The 13,978-nt window shown below is 39.8% G+C and overlaps 1 long non-coding RNA gene across 1 annotated transcript; it reads left to right on the top strand.

Annotated features, from left to right (window-relative positions):
- The first annotated feature begins 1,712 nt into the window (after window positions 1-1,712).
- On the top strand, window positions 1,713-12,926 carry LOC127161635 (uncharacterized). Its single transcript, XR_007827115.1, has 2 exons — window positions 1,713-1,808; window positions 12,313-12,926. It is a non-coding gene; the product is annotated as an uncharacterized LOC127161635 (long non-coding RNA).
- Window positions 12,927-13,978: the final 1,052 nt, after the last annotated feature.

The following is a 13,978-nucleotide window of genomic DNA, read 5'->3' as shown; positions in this document are numbered from 1 at the left end:
TCATTCACTAAAAAATGGTTTGGATCAACTTAAGGGTGAGTAAATAATACCAGAATTTTCATTTTTTGGTGAATGATCCCTTTGAGGAGTATAATGGTAAATCTTTAAAATCAGCAAACTTTCAAGGTCGTCCTTATAAAAATGTAGAAATTTTCAATTACTTTATTTATGCTGTTATTGTTCTTATTGTGTAATATTTTATGTGTAATATTTTAACAGATGCATTGCAAGCAAATGAGCTGTCTGTAATCTGTATGGATTGTTGTGTACTATTAAATTATTTTTTTTTCCAAAAAATGTTTTTGCTTATTGCCTTGCTTAAAAATCTACAATATTAAGGTTGCTAAAATGCTATTATTTATTTAATGTTTATGTAGTGCTTATAGTTTAAAGTTTTTTTTATTCTGTAATTAATTTTATCTGGATTTATTGTACATTTTATCATAATTTTATGTAATTTATTGAAACACCACTGCATATGGTGGATAAAGCTTTAATTAAAAAAAAAATCATGTTAAATCAATAAGGTAACATGGCATAAAAAGCATAAAAACAACATTAAAAAATCATGTTCATTTGACGAACTCAAGTTACGTAACATAAACGGATATAAATTATGTTGAAAGAACATAATAAAAATACGTGCAACCGATGTACATATTTTTTTTATGCTAATCCAACAGATTTTTTTTTTTCAGTGTACTTGCCAGCGATTTCCAGGAGTTCGCCTCAAATACATTAAATATTAATAAAAATTAACTTCGGATAATTTTCAGCAATCGCAGGCAGTTTGTGTCAAATCAAAACATTTTCTGTGTATATAAAATAACTTGAAAAAACTGCCAGCGCTTCGGTGTCAAAAATATACTTTTTGATTTTACATTATACTTGCCAGCGATCTCTGAGAGTTCGCCTCAAATACATTAAATATTAATAAACATTAACTTCAGACAACAGTCAGCAATCGCAGGCAGTTTGTGCCAAATAAAAACATTTTCTGTCTATATAAAATAACTTGTTAAAACTGCCAGCGCTTTGGTGTACAAAAAATTTTTTTTTTTTTTTTTTTTTTTTTTTTTTTTTTTGGTGAGGTTACATTATACTTGCCAGCGATCTCCAGGAGTTCGCCTCAAATAAAATAAATATGAATAAACATTAACTTCAGACAACAGTCAGCAATCGACAGCAGTTTGTGTCAAATAAAACAATTTTCAAATAAATCATACCGTGAGAATAAAAATAATGATTGTGGAAAAAAATAAAATAAATTAAATATGCTGTAATAGAGAAGTGGCCAATAAGAAGAAACCTAGAAGCTCCACCCCTGCTGAGTCAGCAGAAGCGGAGGGGGAGAGCTATCGATATAGCGGAAGACAGAACAGAAAATAGAACAAACGGTTATAAAACAGAAAAATATAGGTTTAAAGAGTCACATTTGATTAAAAACCCTTTGGAATTCATTAGGGGAACTTTATACCTGAGAGATACAGTTACTTTTTTTTTTTTTTTTTTTTTTTTTTTTTTTTTTTTTTTGGAGAGAATTTTTTGGATTGCCGTGTCAAATGTTGGATGCGGTGAATTGCTGATTTAATTGTTGTTTATTGTGAAAAAAAAAAAAAAAAAACATACAACGGTTGTTCAAATTCAAATGTTTATTGGAATTGTAAAATGTATCGGTTAATTATATTTGTTTGTATGTTGTTTTGCAATGTAAAAGATGTTTGTTGAGTTAATTAGTCTCACATGGAGCTGTAATTCACGTGGCTTTAAAGCGTAGTACACGTGAGCCTAAAAGAAAAGAGAGAGAGGTTAATTTGAGATTGTTGTAAACATTATCATTACGTTAATGCTGTTTGTAATGTGAGGAAGTCACTTACCTAAAGGGTATTGTGCACCCAGATAAACATATGATGTGTTGCGATCTCTGACTTTTATTAGGTCAGGTTTTTGAATTCATCGGAAAGTTCCGTTGATGGCGAGCTACCCAGTCCAATACTAGGAGAGGAGGGGAGGAGCGTTATCAAGAGGATTAACAGCGACTGAAATCGTGTTTCTTTCGTTTTCTGCGGGAAGGATGCTTTTCTTTTCCTTTGGATGGAACTGTGAATGGACAGATGCATCGTTGAGTTTGAGATAAGTGACTGTGAAAAAAAAAAAAAATGATATTAGTGACTAATTGAACTGAACTGTGACATACTTCCAAAGCATTTGTTTTGGACAAAAAGGTATCATTTTACACAGTGAATTTGGTGTCACTGTAAGGTGTGATTACTGAGAAATTGAGGAGTTTGTATTTTTTTTCCTACATTGAACAAAAGTGATTTGTTCTTATTGTCATATTGTTGATTTAATTATTGCTTTCTTTAAAAAGGCCTACTATTTAATTTGGGGGAAAAACATTATTAAAAGTAAAGTACTTACTGTACTACAGACTCCTGTGTCCTTCAGTTCATACCCACTACCTCCTGTAGCCGTTCCTGTGATCTTCTGATTGGTTTATATATATATTTCACTCAAAGAATTACAAGTTAAATACTCTTTTGCTATAGTAGGTTACTACTCACAACCGAAATAGACTTTTGAGATATACAGTAGTCAACATTTGAAGTGGATCAAAAATGTTAATCAAAGTTGTTCTGAAACAAGAAGGGGTATTGTTCAAAATTCATGTTTAACATGTAAGTCTGCTATTAATCAATGCTGTCATCAATGGAATTTCATGCCTCATCACTTTTAATGGTGCCCAGACATGATTATTTGTCACAAGGCGTGAAGTGCCTTGTCACACACTCATGACGACAACAGTGCATCAAAAAACTGTTGGTTGTTCAGTACTTTTGTGATTCACCTGAAGTCACAACTGACTAGAAATGCCTCTTAAACATTTTTTCCTGCAGTGCAGTGCCTTTGGAGTGCCTTAAGGAGCCAGCACAATGGTCATAATGGTGATGCACTGGATACTGTACTGTTACTGTACTGTAGTCACTCTGTGTGGAGTGTCAGAGATTGAAGTAGGACGCAAAACAGGAAAGAAAGCTTTTTCAGTTCAAAAAAACAAGATGTTATTGCACACGTTACAGCAGATCAAAAATCTGAGTTCGTACTGTAAAAACAAACATGAACTGAATGGTTTAACGAATGTAAAAAACAAGTCAAGAACGAGAAACAACAAACATAATGTGCTGAGAGAACCAGTCAGTAGTCAGTGTTACCACCTCTGACACGGATCACAGCCTCACATCGCCTATGCATGCTTGAGATGAGGTTTTGGATGTTCTGTTGAGGGATGGCTTGCCATTCCTCCAGCAACGCTGTTCGCAACTCCACACGGGTTCCTGGAGGGACCTGGCGTGCTTGCACTCTTGACTGTAGCTGCTCCCAAATGTGTTCAATGGGGTTCAAGTCAGGTGACCGGGCTGGCCACTCCATTCTTGAGATGCCCTCCTCCTCCAAGAATTCCGCACCAGTCTTGCTCGATGTGGGCCGGCGTTGTCATCCATTAGCACGAATTCTGGCCACATTGCACCAGCATACGGCCGCACAACTGGTCTCAGGATTTCATCCCTGTACCTTTGGCCTGTCAGGCTGCCATTTTCAATGATGACAAGCTCTGTCCTTGCACCCATGGAGATGCCTCCCCATACCATGACTGATGATCCGCCAATACGGTCATGCTGTACAACATTTTGCGGCAAATTTCTCTCCCCAGGACGACGCCAGACCCTCCTACGCCTGTCTAGGAAGTTCACGCAGAACCGGGACTCATCTGTAAAAAGCACTGTACCCCACTGATTCAGTGTCCACCTGCGGTGTTCTCTGGCCCACTGCAGACGTGCCAGTTTGTGTGCTCTGGAAAGAGGCACCCTCACAGCTGGTCTTCTGGCTCTCAAGCCAACTTCATGAAGTCGTCTTCTCACAGTCTGTGTGGACACTCGCACCCCTGTTGCATCCTGAAGGTCATTTTGCAGGCTGACTGCAGGCATGAAACGATTTCTGCGGGCATGCAGGGTCAAGTATCGGTCTTGATTTGGTGTTGTGACCCGTCTGTCTGCCTCCACCGTGCTTCCTACTCACACTACCAAATCTTCTGAACCTGTTCCAGGCTCTTCTGCCTCCTTGCAGCATCCCAATGGCCCTGTTAAGGTCAGAATCCTGCAATCTCACTAAATGTGGCATTTTCAGTGTTTTTTGACCTCAAGTGAAGCATTCAGAGCCTTAAATGATGAGCAGTTTCCAATTACGAACACCTGTGACAGGTCAATTGGTACCTAATGACAAACAGTCATGTTTATGCATAAATTGTGAAAGAAACACATTTTGGTTTTAGGACAACTTTGATGAAAGTTTTTGATCCACTTCAAATGTTGACTAGTGTATATGATTTGTGTCACGCGCTACATGTGAGCAGAACTTTGGCGAGCCAGCCAGGAGGTGGTGCTGTATTACTGAAAACACACAGTAAAGACAACCCAAATAGGCCGTTGGTAAAATGGAAGTAATTGTCACTAAAGCTATCAAGGTTCCTAATGCAGTCATAGTAAGTGTAGTAACAGGAACTGAACATGATGAGAAGTTACTTGAAGTCCTGCAGAAATATGGGTCTATAGCTAAAATGGTTCATGTACAAGATCCTGAATCAGAATTTCATGAAAACTTAGTCATTGAGTTTAGCAGTGGGAACGCTATGCAAACTTTAGATCCTGTGTTACCGTTTACTCACCAGTTGCTTGACAACCCTGAAATCACCTACGTAGTGAGGTCCTTATCCAGTGTTTATACTAAACAAATGGGAGGGGATGCCACTAGGTCCTATCTTAAAGGGTTGCGAGAAATAGCAGAGCTTAGTGGAGTTAACTTTGAGATCATGTTAAGTGAAATGCTAACCGAAATGAGCTCTGAAGTTCTTCCCTCATGTGCTGAGGCAGGCACTGAAGACAAACCACCTGACACTCCGGTTAACCAAGATCCACCAGAGAAAACTGCATCAGTAGTGGGAGAGCCACCTTCAGCTGTGGGCCAGCAAGCACAACCTGCTGCTTCTTGTGTGAGTAACTCAATTCTTACCTCAACTTCAGTATTAAACCCACCTGATGTACAAAGATTGGTCGTTGAGCATGTGGTGCGGACTGAAGAAGCAAATTCTCAATCTTTCACCGCCACAAGGCTTAGAGCTTTCTCTGGGAGGATTCCCAGACCTGTTAATGAAGCAGAGTATGACACGTGGCGCACAAGCGTTGACTTTGTCTTGAGAGACCCCACAGTATCCAAGATTCATGGATCACGGAAGATTTTAGATAGTCTTTTGCCCCCAGCGGCCGATATTGTAAAACACTTGGGTCCGGAAGCCCATCCATCTGATTACCTGCAGTTACTTGATTCAGCTTTTGGCACTGTAGAGGATGGCGATGAACTTTTGGCCAAGTTTATGAATACTTTACAGAACGCTGGTGAAAAACCTTCAACTTACTTGTCCAGACTTCAAGCTGCTTTAAGTGTAGCTGTCAAGAGGGGCGGTGTCTTGCCCAGTGAAGCAGACCGACATCTGTTGAAACAGTTTTGTCGGGGCTGCTGGGATAATAATCTAATTGCAGACTTGGGTCTTGAACAGAAACGTGAGAATCCTCCTTCTTTTGCTCAGTTGTTACTGATGCTGCGAATTGAGGAAGACAAATATGAGACCAAAGCAAAACGCATGAGACAACATTTGGCTGGAGCGAAGCAGCGTGTTCAAGTCCACACTCAAAGAACTTGGGTGGTTGGTGAGTCTGAGCCATCTGAGAGTTCTGATGTGCTGTCAATTGCCTCTGAGACCAAGGAGTTAAAGAAGCAAATAGCCAGTCTACAGAGTCAACTGGCAAGACTGACTACAAATCCCGGGGCTGTCAAGAAAACTACTCCACCAGTTAAAGCTCGGAAAAACTCTGTAACAGAAAGGAAACCCCAGAAATTAAATGTTGAAACAGCTGCAATTGAGATGGGGAAGCAAGCTGAAAAGCCCAGGCCATGGTATTGCTTCAAGTGCGGACAAGACGGTCACATAGCAGTCTCTTGCAACTCCGAACCAAATCCAAAACTTGTGGCAGAGAAACGCAAGTTGCTGAAAGAGAGACAATCTAAATGGGAGTCCCAGAATGCTGTCATGAAAGAGGCTTTAAACTAGAACCAGTTCCTATTGAGGGGCGAATTGGAACTGAAAAATTCACTAGTCCCACCAAGACTAAAGCTTCTACTTGCCACCAGAGCCCTAAGAATCTGAACTTGAACCCTAAACTACCCAAAGGTTTAGTGGGCGCTAAGTGCACTGCACTAGTTGATATTTCAGGTCAAGAATGTCATTGCTTGATTGATACTGGTTCGCAAGTTACCACGATTCCCGTCTCCTTTCATACGCAGTATCTTTCTGATCACCCCATTCATCCTCTCTCTGACTTACTAGAGGTAGAGGGGGCAAATGGTCTTTCTGTGCCATACCTTGGGTATGTGCATTTGAACATAACCTTTCCAGCAGAATTTGTTGGTGTCAGCACTGAGGTTCCCACTGTTGCTTTGGTGGTGCCGGACACCAAGTCCCACATTCAACCCTTGGTTTTAATTGGAACAAATACCTTGGATATTCTTTATGAAGAACTTTGAGAAATGTGAGAACTTTGCCTTTCTCACCAGAGTTGTATGGTTACAGAGCTATCCTTTATAATCTTGAACTACGACACAAACAAGGTGAAGCTGGTATTCTTGGTCTCGTTAGACTGAAGAGTCGAACACCTGAAGTCTTGGCTGCTGGTCAAACAGTTGTCTTAGAAGGAATTGTTCATGCATCGGGAACTCCAGTTGACAAATGGGTTGTAGTGGAGCACCCGACTGTATCTTCCTTACCAGGAGGAGTAGTAGTGAAGTGTTGTTTACTTACTCTTTCTCCTGAGCAGTCGGGATGTCTTCCTGTAGTCCTCACTAATGAGGCTGATCATGATGTGATCATCCCGCGACGGTGTGTCATTGGTGAAATTCATGCCATGGAGTCAGTTCGTTTGCCTAATAAATCTGTATCCAAAACTGGCTTAGAGAGCATTCAGTCTGAGATATGCAAAGAGTCAAGAATCACTTTGGACTTTGGTAATTCACCGTTGTCACAAGAGTGGAAGGAACGGATTACTAAACGGCTAAATGAAATGCCTGAGGTCTTCGCTCAGCATGACCTAGACTTTGGTTGGACTCAGAAAGTGAGGCATCGTATCAAGTTAAGTGATGAGACCCCGTTTAAGCAAAGAGCACGACCCATTCACCCTCAAGATCTCGAAGCTGTACGTAAGCATCTTCAAGAGCTTCTGTCGAGTGGTGTTATCCGTGAATCAGAATCTCCTTTCTCTTCACCCATAGTGGTGGTTAGGAAAAAGAACGGCGACGTCCGACTTTGTATAGATTACAGGAAGTTGAACCTGCAAACAATAAAGGATGCGTATGCTCTGCCTAACCTCGAAGAGACATTTGTGGCCTTAAATGGTTCAAAATGGTTCTCCGTTCTTGACTTAAAGTCAGGATATTACCAAATTGAGGTAGAGGAAGCTGATAAACCCAAAACTGCTTTTGTGTGTCCCTTAGGGTTTTGGGAATTCAACAGGATGCCGCAGGGAGTGACCAACGCGCCAAGTACCTTCCAACGGTTAATGGAGAGATGCATGGGAGATATTAACTTGAAGGAAGTACTCGTGTTCCTAGACGACATCATTGTATTTTCCGAGACCCTGGAGGAACACGAAAGACGGTTACTGCAAGTACTCACTCGTTTGAAGGAGTACGGGTTGAAACTTTCACCAGAGAAATGTCGGTTTTTCCAAACTTCCGTGAAGTACTTGGGCCACATTGTATCTGAGCGTGGGGTGGAAACCGACCCCGGAAAAATTGAAACCATAAAAACCTGGCCGTGTCCTAAAAACCTTAAAGAGTTAAGATCATTTTTAGGGTTCTGTGGTTACTACCGGAGGTTTATAAAGGACTACTCCCATATTGTGAAACCACTGAATGAACTGACGTCTGGATACCCTCCGTTGAGAAAAGGTAGCAAAAAGCCTGGTAAAGAAGGTCAGTACCACAATCCCAAAGAGCCATTTGGTGGCCGCTGGACACCTTCTTGTCAAACAGCGTTTGAAACTTTGATCACCAAGCTCTCTACTGCTCCTGTCTTGGGTTTTGCTGACCCAAAACTCCCATACATACTTCATACAGATGCCAGCACCTCAGGATTGGGGGCTGCACTGTATCAAGAGCAGGATGGGCAGCAGAGAGTTATTGCTTTTGCTAGCCGGGGGCTATCACGTAGCGAATCCCGTTACCCAGCGCACAAACTTGAATTTCTAGCGCTCAAATGGGCCGTAACGGAGAAATTCCATGATTACCTTTACGGCAGTTCATTCACAGTTGTTACTGACAGCAATCCGCTGACTTACTTGTTGACAACCGCAAAGTTAGATGCTGTCAGCTACTGATGGCTTGCTGCTTTATCCACGTTTTCTTTCACACTCCAGTATCGAGCTGGTAAGCAGAATGTGGATGCAGACAGTTTGTCCAGACGGCCGCACAGGGAGTTTGTTCGATGATCAACTGTCAACAAAGGAAATTGAAAGGATTGAAAAGTTTGTGCAATATCATACAAATGATACAAATGCTTCCAGTATCACTGACCCTGGAGTGGTTAAGGCCATTTGTGAAAAGCACCTGGTACAACAAAACAACGATCCTGCTTACCCATTGGTCATGTCTCTTGCAATTCATCCTAATGCAGTACCGGATTGTTATGTGCAAGAAGATGTTCTAATTGGGTCATCGGCTATACCTCACTTAACAAAAGAAGAATTGGCTGAAAAGCAAAGATCTGACCCAGTTATCAGGGAAGTGCTGACCTACCTGGAGTCAGGTGAGAAGCCTCCACCTGTTGTTAGGAAGGAAATTCCTGATATCCCTTTTTATCTACGAGAGTGGGATCGCCTGGAGATGAAAGAGGGAATTCTGTACAGAAGGCGACAGGATGGAGATTCTATCACTTACCAGTTGGTGTTACCCGAGGAACTCAGATCCTTTGCTGTAAACCAATTACATAACCAGATGGGTCATATGGGAATAGAAAGGACCATGGATTTGGTCCGGTCCCGGTTTTATTGGCCGAGAATGGGTTCTGAGGTAGAACACAGAATAAAGACCTGTAATCGCTCTGTTCGGAGGAAAGCCTTACCCCAAAGAGCTGCACCTTTGGTGAATATTCAAGCCTCAAGACCGCTTGAACTTGTCTGTATGGATTTTCTTTCCCTTGAGCCTGATAAAAGCAACACTCGGGATATTCTTGTAATTACAGATTTTTTCACCAAATATGCTGTTGCTATACCGACACTAGGGGTGGAGCCGAACCCGAATACGGTATTCGGAAAGGCACAAATAGCGTATTTTTTACAAATACTTATTTCGAACAAATACTTAAAAAAATATTTGTATTCGGGAACAAGAAAAACTTTATATCAAAAAGCTGCGTTTCCTCATGAGACCGGTCGCATATGCTCCCAAAATTTAATCTGCGCGACCTCAAAATATATTTGGAAGCAAAAGAAATCGTTGTGGTGCGACTTGTTTTTATTTCTTTACAAAACTTTCGCTAGCCAAACTACTGCCCAGACCGCTGTGAGCTGATACAGTGAAAGTTTCGCCGTACTCTCCAACATTACATAACTAATTAAACTTGATCTGTACATTCTTAACTTTAATGCAGATTTTAGATATTAGCCGTCAATCACTCCCTGTCACTGACACTGCGCTCCGCTCAAACTCGGAACCGGCCGTTTTTTTCTCTCTTAACAACGCGGCATACATTCACATCAAATGATAACTCCACTCACGCAGGGGCGTAATTTCCACCGGGGACACATTTTTTAAAGATCCCGTTTGTGTCCCACCACTTTTAAATTGCTTTGTTAAATTAATGTCTTGTATAGACGCTCAGCACCGCAGAGAGTTTAGCGCCATCGTTAAAACGAAACCGAAAGTAAAACGCGCGCGCATTCAAAAGCAATGACTCCCCAGTTAACCTTAGCTGCTGAGCCATCTCTTGGTCCTCCACCAGCCAAAAAAAAAGTGTGTAGAAGTGTAACGCAAAAAAACTGGATTTTTACGCCTATTTTGAATTTTACTCGAATACAAATACAAATACAAATACTTTTCCCTCCTCAACAAATACATATACAGATACAAATACCTGCTGCTTTGCACACCCCTAACCGACACCCAATCAGAAAGCCAGCACTGTTGCTAAAAGCTTATGGGATCAGTTTATCGTACATTATGGATTCCCAGAGCGCTTGCATAGCGACCAGGGTCCGGATTTTGAATCGCGTACGATTAAGGAGCTTTGTGCAATTACTGGAACTCAGAAAGTTCGCACGACACCTTACCGCCCCCGAGGGAACCCAGTAGAGCGATTCAATCGCACCCTACTAGGTATGCTGGGAACCCTGGAGGAGAAAGAAAAGAGTCGTTGGAAAGAATTTGTCAAACCTTTAGTCCATGCGTACAACTGTACTAAGCATGAGAGTACAGGATTTTCCCCGTACGAGTTAGGATTACCACTTGATTTGGCTTTCGGATTGCCTAGAGTGGATAGTTCACAGACATCACATTCACAATATGTGCAACACTTAAAGTCACACTTGAAAGAAAGCTACGAAATCGCTACACGCAATGCACAGAAACTTGCAGAGAGAAACAAAGTTCGTTTTGACAAACGTGTGAAAGAGTCTGCCCTAGAAGTGGGAGATCGTGTGTTGGTGCGAAATGTTAGTATATGAGGGAAACATAAACTCGCTGACAAGTGGGAGTCTGAAACCTATGTAGTAGTGAAACGAATGGAAAATTTACCTGTCTACACAATCCGTCCAGAGATGAAGGAAGGTCCATTTCGCACTCTGCATAGAGACTTACTACTTCCTTGTGGATTTTTGCCAGTTTCTGAAAAGGTAGATGCCGCCGTACCAAAGCCTGTCTCAAAGCCTAGGACGAGGTCGAGTCTTGTGGTACAAGAGCAGGAAGAATTGACATTTAATTCAGAAATGGATGATGAAACTCCAGATCCTGTATTCCGAAGCTGTCCAGTTGAGGAAATGAGGTTCACAACTTATCACGATTTACCTAGACAGAGAAATGTTTTACCGGTTGGAGCCCAGGGAATTTGTTACTTATGAATAACACGGAGGAAATCCAATCACCTGAAATGGAAGAAGAACACGTACCTATGGAAGTTTCTGTTGAAAACTTACCCAACGTTGCAGAATCTGTTGAATTGACTCATACACCTGAAACAGAAAATCTTGTTAATGAAGGGGACAGTGATGACAGAGATTGTTCTCAGATTAATCATACTACTGGTGAAGACAATATTGTTGCAGAAACTGAGTGCAGACGTTCCCTTAGAGAAAGAACAAAGCCTAAGGTACTCACCTATCCCAGTCTTGGAAATCCCTTAATTCAAGTAGCCCAGTCTTTGTTCCAAGGACTAAATATTGCTTTTGCAACTGCTTTAAGTGGTATTGCAAATCCCAATGAGTTGGTTGAAACATCTCAAACACAGATTGTGTGAGGGTTATATCACCTTAACTTGTGTCCGAGGACGTACACGGTTAGAGGGGGAGGATGTAACCCTGACTTGATTTCAGAGATCATAATTAGAATTGTATATAGTTTAAAAATGAATCAAAAGATATAGATATACAATTTTCAAATAAATCATACTGTGAGAATAAAAATAATGATTGTGGAAAAAAATAAAATAAATTAAATCTGCTTTAATAGAGAAGTGGCCAATAAGAAGAAACCTAGAAGCTCCGCCCCTGCTGAGTCAGCAGAAGCGGAGGGGGAGAGCTATCGATATAGCGGAAGACAGAACAGAAAATAGAACAAGCGGTTATAAAACAGAAAAATATAGGTTTAAAGAGTCACATTTGATTAAAACCCCTTTGGAATTCATTAGGGGAACTTCATACCTGAGAGATACAGTTACTCTTTTTCTTGGAGAGGATTTAAATTTTGTGGATTGCCGTGTCAAATGTTGGATGCGGTGAGTTGCTGATTTAATTGTTGTTTATTGTGAAAAAAAACATACAACGGTTGTTCAAATTCAAATGTTTATTGAAATTGTAAAATGTATCGGTTAATTATATTTGTTTGTATGTTGTTTTGCAATGTAAAAGATGTTTGTTGAGTTAATTAGTCTCACATGGAGCTGTAATTCACGTGGCTTTAAAGCATAGTACACGTGAGCCTAAAAGAAAAGAGAGAGAGGTTAATTTGAGATTGTTGTAAACATTATCATTACGTTAATGCTGTTTGTAATGTGAGGAAATCACTTACCTAAAGGGTATTGTGCACCCAGATAAACATATGATGTGTTGCGATCTCTGACTTTTATTAGGTCAGGTTTTTGAATTCATCGGAAAGTTCCGTTGATGGCGAGCTACCCAGTCGAATACTAGGAGAGGAGGGGAGGAGCGTTATCAAGAGGATTAACAGCGACTGAAATCGTGTTTCTTTCGTTTTCTGCGGGAAGGATGCTTTTCTTTTCCTTTGGATGGAACTGTGAATGGACAGATGCATCGTTGAGTTTGAGATAAGTGACTGTGAAACAAAGAAAAACTGATATCAGTGACTAATTGAACTGAACTGTGACATACTTCCAAAGCATTTGTTTTGGACAAAAAGGTATCATTTTACACAGTGAATTTGGTGTCACTGTAAGTTGTGATTACTGAGAAATTGAAGAGTTTGTATTTTTTTTTCCTACATTGAACAAAAGTGATTTGTTCTTATTGTCATATTGTTGATTTAATTATTGCTTTCTTTAAAAGACCTACTATTTAATTTGGGGAAAAAACATTATTAAAAGTAAAGTACTTACTTAAATACTCTTTTGCTATAGTAGGTTACTACTCACAACCGAAATAGACTTTTGAGATATATATGATTTGTGTCACGCGCTACAGTTGCCTCAATCTTACCAGCGATCTCCTGTAATTGGCGTCAGATATATTTTATATGAATAAACATTAACTTCAGATACCAGTCAGCAATCGCAGGCAGTTTCTTTCAAATAGAAACATTTTTGTTCATATAAAATAACTTGAAAAAACTGCCAGCGCTTTGGTGTCAAAATATACTTTTTTTTTTACATTATACTTGCCAGCGATCTCCAGGAGTTCACCTCAAATACATTAAATATTAATAAACATTAACTTCAGATACCAGTCAGCAATCGCAGGCAGTTTGTGTGTTTCAAATAAAAACAATTTCTGTGTATATTAAAATAACTTGAAAAAACTGCCAGCGCTTTGGTGTCAAAAATATACTTTTTTTTTTTTTTTTTTTTTTGGTGAGGTTACATTATACTTGCCAGCGATCTCCAGGAGTTCACCTCAAATACATTAAATATTAATAAACATTAACTTCAGATACCAGTCAGCAATCGCAGGCAGTTTGTGTCAAATAAAAAAATTTTCTGTCTATATAAAATAACTTGAAAAAACTGCCAGCGCTTCAGTGTCAAAAATATACTTTTTTTTTGTTTGTTTTTTTTTTTTTTTGGTGAGGTTTTATATGTCTTTTTTTTTTATACATTTTGGAAATGTTTTTTTTACATTATACTTGCCAGCGATCTCCAGGAGTTCACCTCAAATACATTAAATATTAATAAACATTAACTTCAGACAACAGTCAGCAATCGCAGGCAGTTTGTGTCAAATAAAAACATTTTCTGTCTATATTAAATAACTAAAAAAAACTGCCAGCGCATTGGTGTCAAAAATATACTTTTTTGTTTGTTTTTGTTTTTGTTCTTTTTATTTTTTTTTCTTTTATTTATTTATTTCCAGGAGTTTTTTTGGTGAGGTTACATTATACTTGCCAGTGTAGCTGGGCTAATAATTATAAAATGTTGTATTTGAAGTGAACTCCA

Source organism: Labeo rohita, chromosome 3 (assembly GCF_022985175.1).
Source record: "Labeo rohita strain BAU-BD-2019 chromosome 3, IGBB_LRoh.1.0, whole genome shotgun sequence".
NCBI lineage: Eukaryota > Metazoa > Chordata > Actinopteri > Cypriniformes > Cyprinidae > Labeo > Labeo rohita.
This window is presented reverse-complemented; position numbering and strand designations above follow the sequence as displayed.